At 47.2% G+C, this 13,960-nt stretch overlaps 1 protein-coding gene across 3 annotated transcripts in view; it reads right to left on the bottom strand.

Moving 5' to 3' along the window:
- The window catches only part of CD6 (CD6 molecule), a 46,200-nt gene that overhangs the window by 18,082 nt on the left and 14,158 nt on the right, over positions 1–13,960 (bottom strand). The window lies entirely within an intron of this gene.

The following is a 13,960-nucleotide window of genomic DNA, read 5'->3' as shown; positions in this document are numbered from 1 at the left end:
TTTCCAGGACCCAGAGAGAGCCCGAGTTCTATCCCCCATTCTGTCCTCTCACTGTATTCTGAGATTTTTTTCTTGTGGTCCCAGTGACATTTAATTACATAGCTATCCTGTTCATGAACTATTTGACAACCATTGGCTCACTAGATTCTAAGCATCACCCCCATATACCCAGCATCTTGCACAGTGCCTTGCCCTGGAGAGATGCTAAAAGAATATCAATAAATAAAATTTAATCTCTACTCTAGGGAAAGAAAATACATGCCAACATGGTATTAATAAGTTTTCCTTCCTTCCTTCCTTCCTTCCCTCCCTCCCTGCTTCCTTCCTTCCTTCCTTCCTTCCTTCCTTCCTTCCTTCCTTCCTTCCTTCCTTCCTTCCTTTCCTTCCTTCCTTTCCTTCCTTTCTTTTCTTTCCTTTCTTTCTGTCTTGCTCTGTCACCCAGGCTGGAGTGCAGTGGTGCAATCTCAGCTCACTGCAACCTCCACCTCCTGAGTTCAAGCAATTTTCCTGCCTCAGCCCCCAGAGTAGCTGGGACTACAGACATGTGCCACCATGCCTGCCCAATTTATATATATTAGTAGAGACTGGGTTTCACCATGTTGGCCAGGCTGGTCTCGAACTCCTAACCTCAGGTGATCTGCCCATCTTGGCCTCCCAAAGTGCTGGGATTACAGGCATGAGCCACTGCGCCTGGCCTGTTTTCCTGTTTTCTTTCTGCCTTGTGTTCTACTTTTTTCAAATGTTCTATATCAAATAAAAATTAAAGGTCTCCAAATAAATACACAGAACTTTTTTCCTGGGGGAACATGTGGGCTAGCTTGAAGTACGAATACAATGAGCTTTAATACTGACTACCCAGTCACCCTGTTCCATTGAGCCTACAGAGAGCACCTGGGCAGACAGTGTGGCCATGTCAGCCAAAGTCATACTCATTCCAGGGAAGAAATGAAGAGCTCATGTGGCCGGCAGGTCAGGGTGTTTTTTCTCCGGAAAATGTCAGCATTGTTGGGGGCACAGTACAGGGGGTCACTGGGCTGGGCATCAGTAGATGAGGGTTGACTTCTATCATTAACTTGCTACATGACCTTGGGCAAGTTCTTTCACTTTCTGGCCCCATTTTCTCACTTGCATAATGACAGATAGATGAGATTTTGATCTCATCCAGTCCTTACATTCCTTGATTATAATGAGATAAAATATGTAATGAAAGACAACATCTATTGAGCACTTACTGTATGCCCCATAGGCGATAGCTGTCACCTGTGTGCATTACATGAACTAGCAAATCCTTACAACTACCGTATGAGGTGCATACTACTAATATCATCATCTCAGTGTCATCACTGAGAAAACTGAGACATAGAGAGCTTAAGTAAATCACCCAAGGTCACCGAGCCAGTCAGCAATCAAAGCAAGATTTGAACCTGGACAGTCTGGCTCTAGAAATCACCCTTTTAACCACTACAGAGTGCTATTTTCAGTATGCTGTCAATATAAATGGGAAATCTGTCCTACACGGTCCATTTATCATCACAGAAGTGGGTCCATAGTACACAAAGTACTCATCTGCATAAACGCAGGGAAGGAGCATACAGTGGAAGGGCTTAGAGATCACTCAGTCCAGCTGGGACAGAGAATCGTATGTTGCTGGGCTGTCCAATACAACAGCCACCAGCCACATGAGGCTGCTGAGTACTTGAAATAGGGTTCATGCCAATAAGAAACTCAAATTTTCATTTTGTTTAATTCAATTCATTTCTACTTAATTTACAAAATGTTTTCCATTGAATTTTAAAGGCATAATCAATCCAATCGTTGGAAAACTTTCAAACAGCTGGAGTAAGTTAGATACGTGATTCTCCTTTTTCAACTGTAGCTAGTATGAAATCTAAATATGGATTGAATATTTTTGATGAAACTTGAGTGTCCAAATTGAGACGCACTTTAAGCGTGAAGTACAGGTTGTGTCTCAAAGGCTTAATAAGAAGAAAGAATGTGAAGTATCTCGTTAATAATTTTTTTATTGATGTCATGTAGAAATGACATTTTGTATATATTTGGTTAAATTACATATATTATTAAAGTAATTTCATCTGTTTCTTTTTACTTTTTTGAAAAAATGCAGCTGCTAAAAATTTATTTATTAATTATTTTTATTTTATTTATTTATTTATTTATTTAGAGACAGAGTCTCGCTCTATCACCCAAGACTGGAGGGCAGTGGTACAATCTTGGGCTCACTGCAACCTCCGCTTCCCAGGTTCAAGCGATTCTCCTGCCTCAGCCTCCTGAGCAGCTGGGACTACAGGCATGCACCACTATGCCTGGCTACTTTTAAAATATTTTTAGTAGAGATGGGGTTTCACCATGTTGGCCAGGCTGGTCTTGAACTCCTGACCTCAGGTGATCCACCCATCTTGGCCTCCCAAAGTGTTGGGAGTACAGGCGTGAGCCACCATGCCAGGCCAAAAATTTAAAATTATAAACGTGGCTCACATATTGGCATCAGACCGTGCTGTATGGGGGGAAGGTACACAGGCCTTGAATCCAAAGGCTTGGGCTGAAGTCCAGCTCTGTTCCTTATTAGTAGAGTGACCTTCGGCCAGTCACTTTGCCAGTCTGAGCCTTAGACTCTCATCCATAAACTGGAGTTAATAATGCTTCTCTCAGAAGGCTTTTTGTCAGCAAGTGTTTTGTCAGAATTATTGCAAAATCTGAGGCCCAAGGGAAGAGTATCCCCAAGGCCCACGGGGAGGTCAGGCTCCCAGTGCAGTGCAGTGGTCTCCCAGATTGCCCAGCTGCTGCTCTGGAGCACTGCCAGGACAAGGCAGGGTCTGCCCCTCTGCAAGACTGGCACCAGGCCCTTGCGACTAGTGTCCCCGAACCTTGGGAGAGGCATGCATCCTGCTGACCTGCAGACCACCACTCGTCTTGTATAAGAAGACTGGCCTTTGTGTCCTGAGCAGTGATGACACATGCTACATGAACCCTGGTTGGCCTGCCTCAGGCCCTGGTTCAGGCTCCAGGTATTCAAGTGGAGCAGGACTGGTTCAGGGAGCTGTCCAGAAACACCTGGCCCTGGCCCAGTGGCCAGGCAGCTGAACTGGTGTTCCTGGTTTGTAGGGGGACATTTGAGAAGCAGCCAGATGGATTCCTAGTTTTCTACTCCCAACCCACAATGATGAGAACAGCTACCTATCTAGCACATCTGGGGTCCAGAGTGCAGAGGGATAAGGGAAGGACGCTGTGATGCTGTTTGCTCTGATAGGAAAAGGGGAGGCCCCAAGGCACGTCGAGCACCCATCACAAATCTGGCGCAGCTCAGCAGTAATGGCTGACATTTATTCAGTATGACTTAATTATCAAAGCAAGACCACGAGATGGGGAAACTGAGGCACAGAGAGTTTTTTGTTTGTTTGTTTTGTAACTTGCCTAAGATTACACAGCTAGAAAATGGCCAAGTTGGGAATTGAACCCAGGCTGTCTGCTTGCAGAGACCACATTCTCAACCACGCCACTCCCCGGGTTTGGAATCCAGCATCCTGATTTCTGCTTTGGTGATCATGCCAAGGGCAAGAGGCAGGAAGTTTTGACAACCCTGGAGGCTTTCCAAACTCCTTTCTCCTCTGCAAGGATCAACCAGCACTGAGCTTAGAAACGATAACCCACCCATCCCCCGCAACGGTGACACAACTCAGAACCCAAGATCCAGGGACTAATTTCCCAAAAGACCCCAGACTCCAAGGATAAGCAACAACTAGGAGACCTTCCTTCTCCAGGGCAGGGGGTCCTGGGTGGCATGTGTCATCCCACAGCCCCCACAGCAGGGAAAAGATGAGACTTAATAGTCTCACCTCGCACTGCCCCCATCCCTTCCCTACTTGCTGTCGAATATGGGGCTCACTCCAGCACTGTGCAGGGCCTGAGGATGCACTGGCCAACTGGGAGAGGAGGGCCAATGAATTTAGGGGAGGAAGCTCTGAGTGAGAGGGTGCTGGAACTGTCGTAACTACTTTCTTTTTAGAAATGCCCTTGGTGTTGTTAATGGTGAGCAATCAATAAAACAACAAGAAGGGAATGTCTGTAATTCCATTAAAATTAGAAAGATGCTGGCTGGGCGTGGTGGCTCACGCCTGTAATCCCAGCACTTTGGAAGGCTGAGGTGGGCAGACTAGCTGAGTTCGGGAGTTCGAGACCAGCCTTGCCAAGATGGCAAAATCCAGTCTCTACTAAAAATAGAAAAATTAGCTGGGTGTAGTGGTGCATGCCTGTAGTCCCAGCTACTCGGGAGGCTGAGGTAGGAGAATCACTTGAACCTGGGAAGAGGAGGTTGCACTGTGCCGAGATTACAGCACTGCATTCTAGCCTGGGTGACAGAGCAAGAGTCCATCCCCCCGCTCAAAAAAAAAGACGCATGCGCTGGCTCATACAGGTAACATAATTCAATTGGGAGGGGATACCTGTGTTCAACCTTTGAGGGGACTTGGAGAGGCTGTGACGCCCGGTTGGGCTGAGTTTACTTTGTCAAGAAACTGAAGCTGTCGAGGGCTCAGTCACACAGTGCTGTCCTAGCCTGCAGGGTGATTGACTGCAGTGACTAGACCAGCTTATACCCACTTGGCTCTCCAAGGCCAGGAAGGCTAGGGTGACTTTTCTCCCCAGGCGCCCAAAGGAAAGTCAACAGTTCGGTGCTTTGGTATTTTACAGGTGCACTTATCTCCCGAATACCTGTTCCAGTTCCTAGCACGTGGAACAAGTTTGGCAAATGTTAATGAAATGGAACATCGATCAGTAATAAACTCATTTCTCAGCATTCAGGAGAACACGGCTCATGTGCTCTCACTTTCTTGGGAGAGAAAGAGAAAGAGAGGATTATTTGATATTATGTTACAGGATTTTGGTTTGTTTTCACACTCCCCGGTTATACCAAAGCAGGGCTTGGGGACTTAAATAAAACCATTTGCTCAATTGACAGAGAGAGATGGCAGCAAAGGCTCAAAGAGCCCCAGCCCCAGAGGACTGTAGTCACTCAGGTCAAATAAATTCAGCCTTTTTTTGGCAGGGGGGAGGTGGGTAGGGGAGGGGACGGAGTTTCACTCTGTTGCCCAGGCTGGACTGCAGTGGTGTGATCTCGGCTTACTGCAACCTCCGCCTCCCGGGTTCAAGCAATTCTCTTGCCTCAGCCTCCTGAGTAGCTGGGACTACAGGTCTGTGCCACCATAACTGGCTAATTTTTAATATTTTACTAGAGATGGAGTTTCACCATGTTGCCCAGGCTGGTCACAAACTCCAGAGCTCAAGCAATTCACCTTCCTCGGCCTCCCAAAGTGCTGGGATTACAGGCGCGAGCCACTGCACCTGGCCAGAAATTCAGCCTTTTTAACTCTCTTTTGCCCCCATGTCACAGGACAGACGATGTTCACCTGCGTGGTATCTTCCATGCATGCCCAGGTTTCATCTCCCCTCCTCTCTGTCAGCAAATCCAAGGGGAAGTAAAAGATAACGTTTCCTACTCTCCTCTGTAAAAAACTAAAAAACTTAAAGATAAGATCAACACGACTTAGTAGGCTTTGAGGTATGTTCAATTGCTGGGACTCCCCCTCCTTCTCTCCCAAGAAAGTGAGAGGGCGTGAGCCACCTTCTCCTGAAAGCTGAGAAATGAGTCTGTTGTCGGCCTGCATTCAGTTCCATGAACATCTGCTGAACTTGTTGAGTATGCTGGGAACTGGGGCAGGTATGATATGAGGGAGATGAGTGTGTGCAGGATGATCGAGGGAGCAGGAGATCCCCGGCACAAATTCATCTGTGTAACAGCCTCCATTCTCAGGAAATTCATCTTTCATGATTTAGACAGGGACTCTGGGGACAGATAGAACAGTGATCTAAACCCATCTCTGCTGATCACTGGCTGTGTGACCTAGGGAAAGCCACCGAGCCCAGCTAGGCTTCATCTTTAACCTGGCACAGGGCATGATAAATGAAGCAAACTGAAGAAGAGTGCACGGGTGGGTGATCTATGTAAAAAGCTTAGGACGCGGTATACGGCAGCTGTTGTTATTTTCCTCCAACCTGAGGCTTTTATCTTTTTTCCCTCATTTGGTCCTTGGTGGCTATGGGATGGCAGCTGGCTATTGATTCTACATTCCATCCCAGGCAGAAAGATGATGCTGACAGCTCCTTAGCCTTCTTTTCTGCAAAGGGGTGACTCTGGTTCTCTGAAGGCTGCATTCTCTCCTCCTCACTCCTCGCCTTTCTTGTGAACCTTATCAGAGCTGCTGCAGGCTCACAACTTGGCTGCATCCTTCCCCAGCTCTGCAAATACCCAATGTTCCTAGAGAGGAGATGTGGGCTGTAGTTGCTGTGGTAACAGGAGTTCCTCTAAAAGAAAAGGCTCCTGGGGTCCTGGCTCCAAGGCTGGCTCAGGCTCCCGTGCCAGACCGTGCCTTCTTTCCAGCTACCAGGCGGTAAAATGAGAAGGTCTCATGGAGGGTTGCAAGCAGCTCAATAAAAGCCCAAGTGATAAGAATAGGGATTTGGCTCCAAGAGAGCACAGCAGGCCAGAAAGATGTCACCAGCCCCATCTTCTTGATCCCCCGCCAGACTTTAGACCACTGAGAGGAGGAGAAGAATGTCCAGGTGCCTCTTTTATTTATTTATTTATTTATATTAATTTTAATTAAAAAAATTTTTTTTTATTTTTGGAGACGGAGTTTCACTCTGTCGCCGAGGTTGGAGTGTAGTGGCGTGATCTTGGTTCACTGCAACCTCTGACTCCCAAGTTCCAGTGATTCTCCTGCCTCAGTCCCCCAATAGCTGGGATTACAGGTGCATGCCACCATGCCCAGCTAATTTTTGTATTTTTAGTAGAGATGGGGTTTCACCATGTTGGCCAGGCTGGTGTTGAACTCCTGACCTCAGGTGGTCTGCTCGCCTTGGCCTCCCAAAGTGCTGGGATTACAGGTGTGAGCCATGGTGCCTGGCCCTCAGGTCCCTCTTTTAGAATTCCCGTTCACTAGGTCTTGGTTGGGAAAAAAACCGTCTACCATATCATAGGCATCAGAAAGAACACTGGGTTGAAATTAAACATGCCTGGGTTAGAAACTCAGCTTCTTCCTTACTATAGTGTGACCTTGGGCAAATCTCTTCATATGCCCAACTTGCCTTCCTCACCTCACAGTTACGTATATTAAAAAAAGGCTCACAAGCTGGGCATAGTGGTTCATGCTTGTAATCCCAGCACTTTCAGTGGCTGAGGCAGGAGGATCGCTTGAGGCCAGGAGTTTGAGAACAGCCTGGACAACATAGTGAGACCCTATCTCTACAAAACAAATTTAAAAATAAAAAAATGAGGCTGGGTGCTGTAGCTCACGCTGTAATCCCAGCACTTTGGGAGGCCAAGGTGGATGGATTGCTTGAGCACAGGAATTCGAGACCAGCTCAGGCAACATGGCAAAACCCCATCTCTACCAAAAACGCAAAAAATTAGCTGGGCATGGTGGTGCACACCTGTGGTCCCAGCTACTTGAGAGGCTGAGGTTGGAGGATCACTTGGGCCAAGGAGTTTGAGGCTGCAGTGAGCCAAGATCATGCCACTGCATTCCAGCCTGGGTGACAGAGTGAGACCCTGTCTCTCTCTCTCTCTCTCTCTCTCTCTCTCTCTCTCTCTCTCTCTCTCTCTATATATATATATATAATATATGAATATATATGAATAAATAAATAAATAATCCAGATACGTATTTGTAGTTTTAGCTACTGAGGAGGCTGAGGCAGGAGGATCAATTTAGCCCAGGAGTTCGAGGTTGCAGTGAGCTATGAACGTCACTGCACTCCAGCCTGGGCAACAGGGTGAGATTCCGCCTCTAAAATGAAAACAAAACGAAACCAAAACCTCACAGGGCTAAGGTAAGATTACCAACACAACCCCAATACCTGGCCCACGGCAAATGCCCAAGATCCTGTGGAATCAATGACTATACCTGCAAATATGTGAAAGATGAATATGTGTGCATATATGCATCGTAGATGGAAAAAACAGATGAAAAACAACATATTCAGATGATCATAGCCTTCTAGATATAGTGCATAGAAAAAGGGTTGATGAGGCCAAATGCGGGGCTCACGCCTGTAATCCCAGCACTTTCGGAGGCCAAGGCGGGCCCATCACCTGAGGTCGGGAGTTCAAGACCAGCCTGACCAACATGGAGAAACCCTGTCTCTACTAAGAATACAAAACAATTAGCCAGGCGTGGTGGCGCATGCCTGTAATCCCAGCTACTCGAGAGGCTGAGGCAGGAGAATCACTTGAACCCAGGAGGTGGAGGTTGCAGTGAGCCGAGATTGAGCCATTGCACTCCAGCCTGGGCAACAGCGAAATTTCATCTCAAATAAAAAGAAAAGGAAGGAAGGAAGGAAGGAAGGAAGGGAGGGAGGGAGGGAGGGAGGGAGGGAGAAGTGGCTGATGATATCTCATAGATTTCAGGAGGCTCATACTTTGATCTGAAAGCTATACCCTTTTGTATAAATCATAGAAAACCATATTCACATGCAGATGTGTGCAGGGATATTTTCTGCAGAACTGTTTGTAACAGAAGAAAAGTAGAAGTAATCTAACCGTCCAACAGCTGGAAATAAACAGACTGTATTGTATCATAGGCTGGATTATTCCGATGAAGGAATGAACTAGATGCATATCTATCCACTTGGTTAGATTTTGAAAACAATGAGAAAAGTATAAGTTGCAGAACAATATGACCAGTAGGGTACAATTTATATAAAATATAGCACATGTCTCAACACCATCCATTGTGCATGGAGACGTTTTTTGTGTAATAGAGTATAAAAACGTGAGAGAAAAGGGTACACACACCACACTTTGGAGTGTGTGTTCTAGGGAGGAAAGGATAAGAATTATTTCAACAGTAACAGTATATGTATGGTTTTCTTTCTTATTAATATAGATCTGAGCAAATACGGCAAAAGTGTAAACATTTTCTAAGTCGGGGTGGTGAGGACGCATTGGGTTCATTAAAACATTCTCAGGCCAGGTGCGGCGGCTCATGCCTGTAATCCCAGCACTTTGGAAGGCCGAGGCAAGTGGATCACTTGAGGTCAGGAGTTCAAGACCAGCGTGACCAACATAGTGAAACCCCATCTCTACTGAAAATACAAAAATTAGCCGGGTGTGGTGGTGTGTGCCCGTAGTCCCAGCTACTCGGGAGGAGGCAGGAGAATCACTTGAACCCAGGAGGTGGAGGTTGCAATAAGCCGAGATTGCACGACTGCACTCCAGCCTGGGTGACAGGGTGAGACTCCATCTCAAAAACAAACAAACAAATAAACAAACCCCATTCTAGTGCATTTCTGTGTGTTTGCAATATTCCTCTCTAACAAAATGTCTGGAAGATTCTACAAGAGGCTAGTAACAACAGTTATCTTTGAAGGTAGCTATTGGTAAATTTTTAAAGTGTTTTTTTTTCTTTGTATTTTCTAAATTCTGTACTATTTTTACTAAATACAATTTTAGTAAAATAAAATAAAACAAAATAAAAACAAAAAAATTTTTAAATAAAAGCATATATGAAAAACCTTTGTAAATTGTCTGAGTCATATCAATGCACCCTGCCAATGATTCTTGTGCCCTTCTCTAAGTAAGAAAGCCATGGGTTTTTATAGTTTTAAATTCTTGAATCTCCTTAACAACGCTCAGAAGTAGGCACTGTTATTATCACCACCATGCAGGTGGGGAAATGTAGGATTCAAGAGACAAGGAACTTTCTTGGACCACAGAGTCCCTAAGAGGCAGAGCAGGGATTTGAACCCAGAAAGAGGGTCTCTTGGGCTCTGATAAACACCTCAGCATGTGCTGTGAATGCTCAACAAATTCTAGTTACTCTTATTATTAATGGAAGCCCCTAGAGCTCACTTTACCTCCCCCAGCATTTCTTGAGCCGTGCCCAGGGCCAGGCCCACGCTGGGCTCTGCCGTGGAAAGTAAAGATAATAAAGCCCGTGGTCCAGCCTGGAGGTCAGGCGTTAAGAGCTGACTCGAATCCCGTCTCTCTGAGGTAGGTGCCGAGGCAGGAGACATGCTTGAGGAGCTTGGGGGAGGGACAGCGCTGCTCTGCAAGTTGTGAGGCTGGTAAGTGAGTCCAGGAAGGTATTGCGGGGGAGGTGCCCTTTGGGCCAGGACTTGAAGGTCAAGGAGCATTTCGCTGAGCCAAGGGGAGCAGATCCACATTTCCCGAGGACTTCCTCTGTGCCCAGTGCTTTACAGACGTTGCCTCATGGCTACCTTGTAAGGAGGTGCTATTGTGAAATCCATTTTACAGACAAAGAGGCTCAGAGAAATTAAGTCCCTAGCCCACGGTCACATAAACTGGCATTGACAGAGCCAGAATTCAAATCCAAATTTGAATTTGTTCCCCAGATTCACTCTTTCTACTCTTCAGGCGCCCTCAGCAAGTGTAAAGAGTTAACAACGCATTCTAGGGAGAGGGCACAGCTCGAGCAAACACCTGGAGGTGGGACAGAAGCTGGTGGGCCAGGCTTAGACACTCAAGGTATGAAATTCAAGAACAGAATTCCCCAGAGCATGGCCCTCTATGCAAAGGCTGGGCTGCGTTTCTGCAGGCTGGGAGGAGGAGGAGTGAAGGCTGAAACTGCTGAGCTCTCAGCGATTTTCCAGGGGGCCTGCCCCCACCCACTGGCTCTCAGGAGGGGCCCTGGTTCCAGGTCTTCCAGAGCTGCAGCAGCAGCAGTTTTAGGGTGAATAAAGCTTGTGTGTGGGCAAGGGGTGAAAATCCTGCCTGTTCCAGGGAGTGATGCTGAGACCTTTCCGGGGTGGCCTAAAGCCCCCTAAGAGAAAGTCCCCCTGAGATCAGACATCCAGCAGCCATCAGACATCCAGCAGCCATCAGACATCATCAGCATCCATCCTTGGAAGGAAACACAGCCTCTCCCGAGCAGGTGGGAGTACGGGCTGGGCTGGGACCAGAAAGTCTCCTTGGGGCATCAGGTACCGGCTAGGCTCACCAGACACATGTCCTGTGCCCATCCATATCCTAAGAACAGCCCCCTCCTCACCTACCACTCACCTCCTCTCTTTAAATAAATCCAGATTCAAAGAGAAGCTGGGGGAGGCACCGGGGATGTTCAGACTGATGCTTCGTGGCCACCTTGTTTCCTTAACAGCTGCGGACTGACAGTGGCCACAGGGCACATGGATCCATGTGGCTCAGAGTCCCACTGGATTCAGGAATTCAAATTCAGGAAAAAAATATGGGTTCCCTGGAAGGAAGGTAACATCTGAATGCCCACCAGGTGCCCCAGCTTTATGTAAACAGCACACACTCTCTTATTCATCTTTACGAGGAGCCTGTGAAGGCTCAGTTTTCCGGATGAGAAAACTGAGGCTCCGCAGCATGAAATGACTTGCCCAAGGCCACAGTTACTAAGAGGTGGAGTGAGACTTCCAGTCTCTCTACATTTGATCTCATATTCTCAGCTATCAGCCCAGATGACTGTCCCCTACTCCTCTCCACAAGGCGTATAGGATGCTTCTGAGGTGGCTCAAAGTCCTTTCGAGTTCCCATCTATCTTAACCCTTAGTCAGAGAGATGCCACTCATTCACTCCATTCTCTCAGCTAGGCTCTGGGCCAGGCCCCATGCCCTGGTAGAGGATATAGATGCACTCCTAGTTGATTATGAGCAGTTATAAGTGCTATCCTCCGGCTTGGAACAAAGTACTCTGGAAAAAACAGAGGAGGGAATAACTTACTCCAGAGAACAGGGGACAATTGGGAAGGGTTTTAGAGGATGAGTAGGAGTTCTTAGGGGTAAGAAATCGACGGAAAGATGCCTCTTTCCAGGCCTTTGCCAAATGACCTGAGAGATCTAACTTGCGTCTCTCCAGACGACGAGTGGGCTAGGAGGAGAGATTAAGTAGGGCAGTGACCCACCTCTTTCTCCATTACCCCCCACCACACACACACACCACACACACATGCATACGTGTACACACACATGCCATATACACACTACATACATTGCTATGAGTAGTTGAATTGTTCCCCTCTTCTTAAAACAGTCCTAATTTCCAGTACTCCAGAATGTGACCTTATTTGGAAATAGGGTCTTTTTGGAGGTAATCAAGTCAGCATGAAGCCATCAGGGCAGGCCCCAATTCAGTATGACTGTTGTCCTCACAGAAGAGGGCCATTTGGACACAGGCACATGCACAAAAGGAGAATGCCATTTTAAGATAAGGCGGAGATTGGGATGATGTTTCTACAAGTCAAGAAATGCCCAGGATTGCCAGCAAGCCACCAGCTCAGAAGAGAACAGCTGCTCTCTCCCAGCCCTCAGAAGGAACCAGTCCCACTGAATCCTTGATCTTGGACTTTGAGCCTCCAGAACTGTGAGACAATACATTTCTGTTTTTTGTCCGTTTGTTTGTTTTTGAGACAGAGTCTTGCTCTGTTGCCCAGGCTGGAGTGCAGTGGCACCATCTTGGCTCACTGCAACCTCTGCCTCCCAGGTTCAAGAGATCCTCTTGCCTGAGGCTCCTGAGTAGCTGGGATTACAGGCACTTGCCACCTCACCCGACTAATTTTTGTATTTTTAGTAGAGACAGGGTTTCACCATGTTGGCCAGGCTAGTCTTGAACTCCTGACCTCAGGTGATCTGCCCACCTCAGCCTCCCAAAGTGCAGAGATTACAGGTGTGCGTCACCATGCCCGGCAGAGACAATACATTTCTGTTGCCCTGGCCACTCAGTTTGTTGCAGCAATTCTAGTAAATTAAACCACAGGTGTACCTGCAACAAAAGCTGCCTCCAGGGCAGGAGCTGGGAGCTGAGAAGAGCTTCTAGGGCATTCTGGATTAGGGGTGTTGAGAGCAGGGTAAGGAACCTGTAAGAGGGAGAGATGCATCCCTCTTTCACTTCCAGATGCCGTAGAGTCTACAAACCCACAAGTGTTTCTCGGAACTGAATTTCAACGTTATGTTGACATGGTTAGGGCTGAGGCAGCCCCCACAGACGCGGGTGACGAAAAGTTCCATAGAGATCTTCAGGGAAGGCTTTAGCATCTACCTAGAGCACAAAAGCTGAAGAGTGACATGGCCACACCCATTTTACCTCAGAGAGGTTTGGGAACTTGCCCAAGGTCATGGCGGAAGTGGTGGAGCCTGGAGTCGAGGCAGGCCTCAGAGCCACCTGCCAAGTGTGGATCAACACCAGCCCGGCGCCCATCAGCACACCCACCTTCCTGCTGGTGAGACTGAAGGCCTGTGATGCTCCACAGACTCAAAAACTTCCTCCTTCAAGAACGAACAGCCGTGTTGTGTGAAGGTGCTGGCTGAGACTTCTCTCTCTTTGCATTCCTTCTAATGTGGTTGTTATAACATTTTGACAATAAGGATGACTAATGTTTACATCACATCTGAATTTTCAGCTGGCATTGGGTGGGAGTGATACTGAGGGTGGGTAGGAGTGATACTGAGGGTGAGCAGAATGGAGGGCAGCCATTATCAGGACCTTCGGTAAGTCCTTGCCTAAGGACTGTTCCCAGGCCTCAGTTTCTCCATGGTTAAATGGGTGGGCTGGGCCTATCAAATCCTTCCACCAGTTAGCAAAATGCTTCTTAAATCAGGTCTCAGTCAGAAAGACAATTTAAGACATAAGATTAAATGGAATTGAATCACGCAGTAAACAAATTATTCCTTTTCCAATTTTTCTGTCCTGTCTGCCTTAAGGAGAAAGTCTCATTGTGGCGCTACTCAGTCTTTAACACCTAACACTTTTTTTTAAATTTTATTTTTGCAGAGATGGGGACTTGCGGTGTTGCCCAGGATGCTCTTGAACTCCTGGGTTCGAGCAACCTGCCTGCCTTGGCCTCCCAAAGTGCTGACAGGACAGGCATCAGCCACTGCGCCTGGCCATCTGACACTTGTAACGAAT

This window comes from Rhinopithecus roxellana, chromosome 15 (genome assembly GCF_007565055.1).
Source record: "Rhinopithecus roxellana isolate Shanxi Qingling chromosome 15, ASM756505v1, whole genome shotgun sequence".
NCBI lineage: Eukaryota > Metazoa > Chordata > Mammalia > Primates > Cercopithecidae > Rhinopithecus > Rhinopithecus roxellana.
Note: the sequence above shows the minus strand (reverse complement) of the source record. Positions and strands in the feature narration are given on the sequence as shown.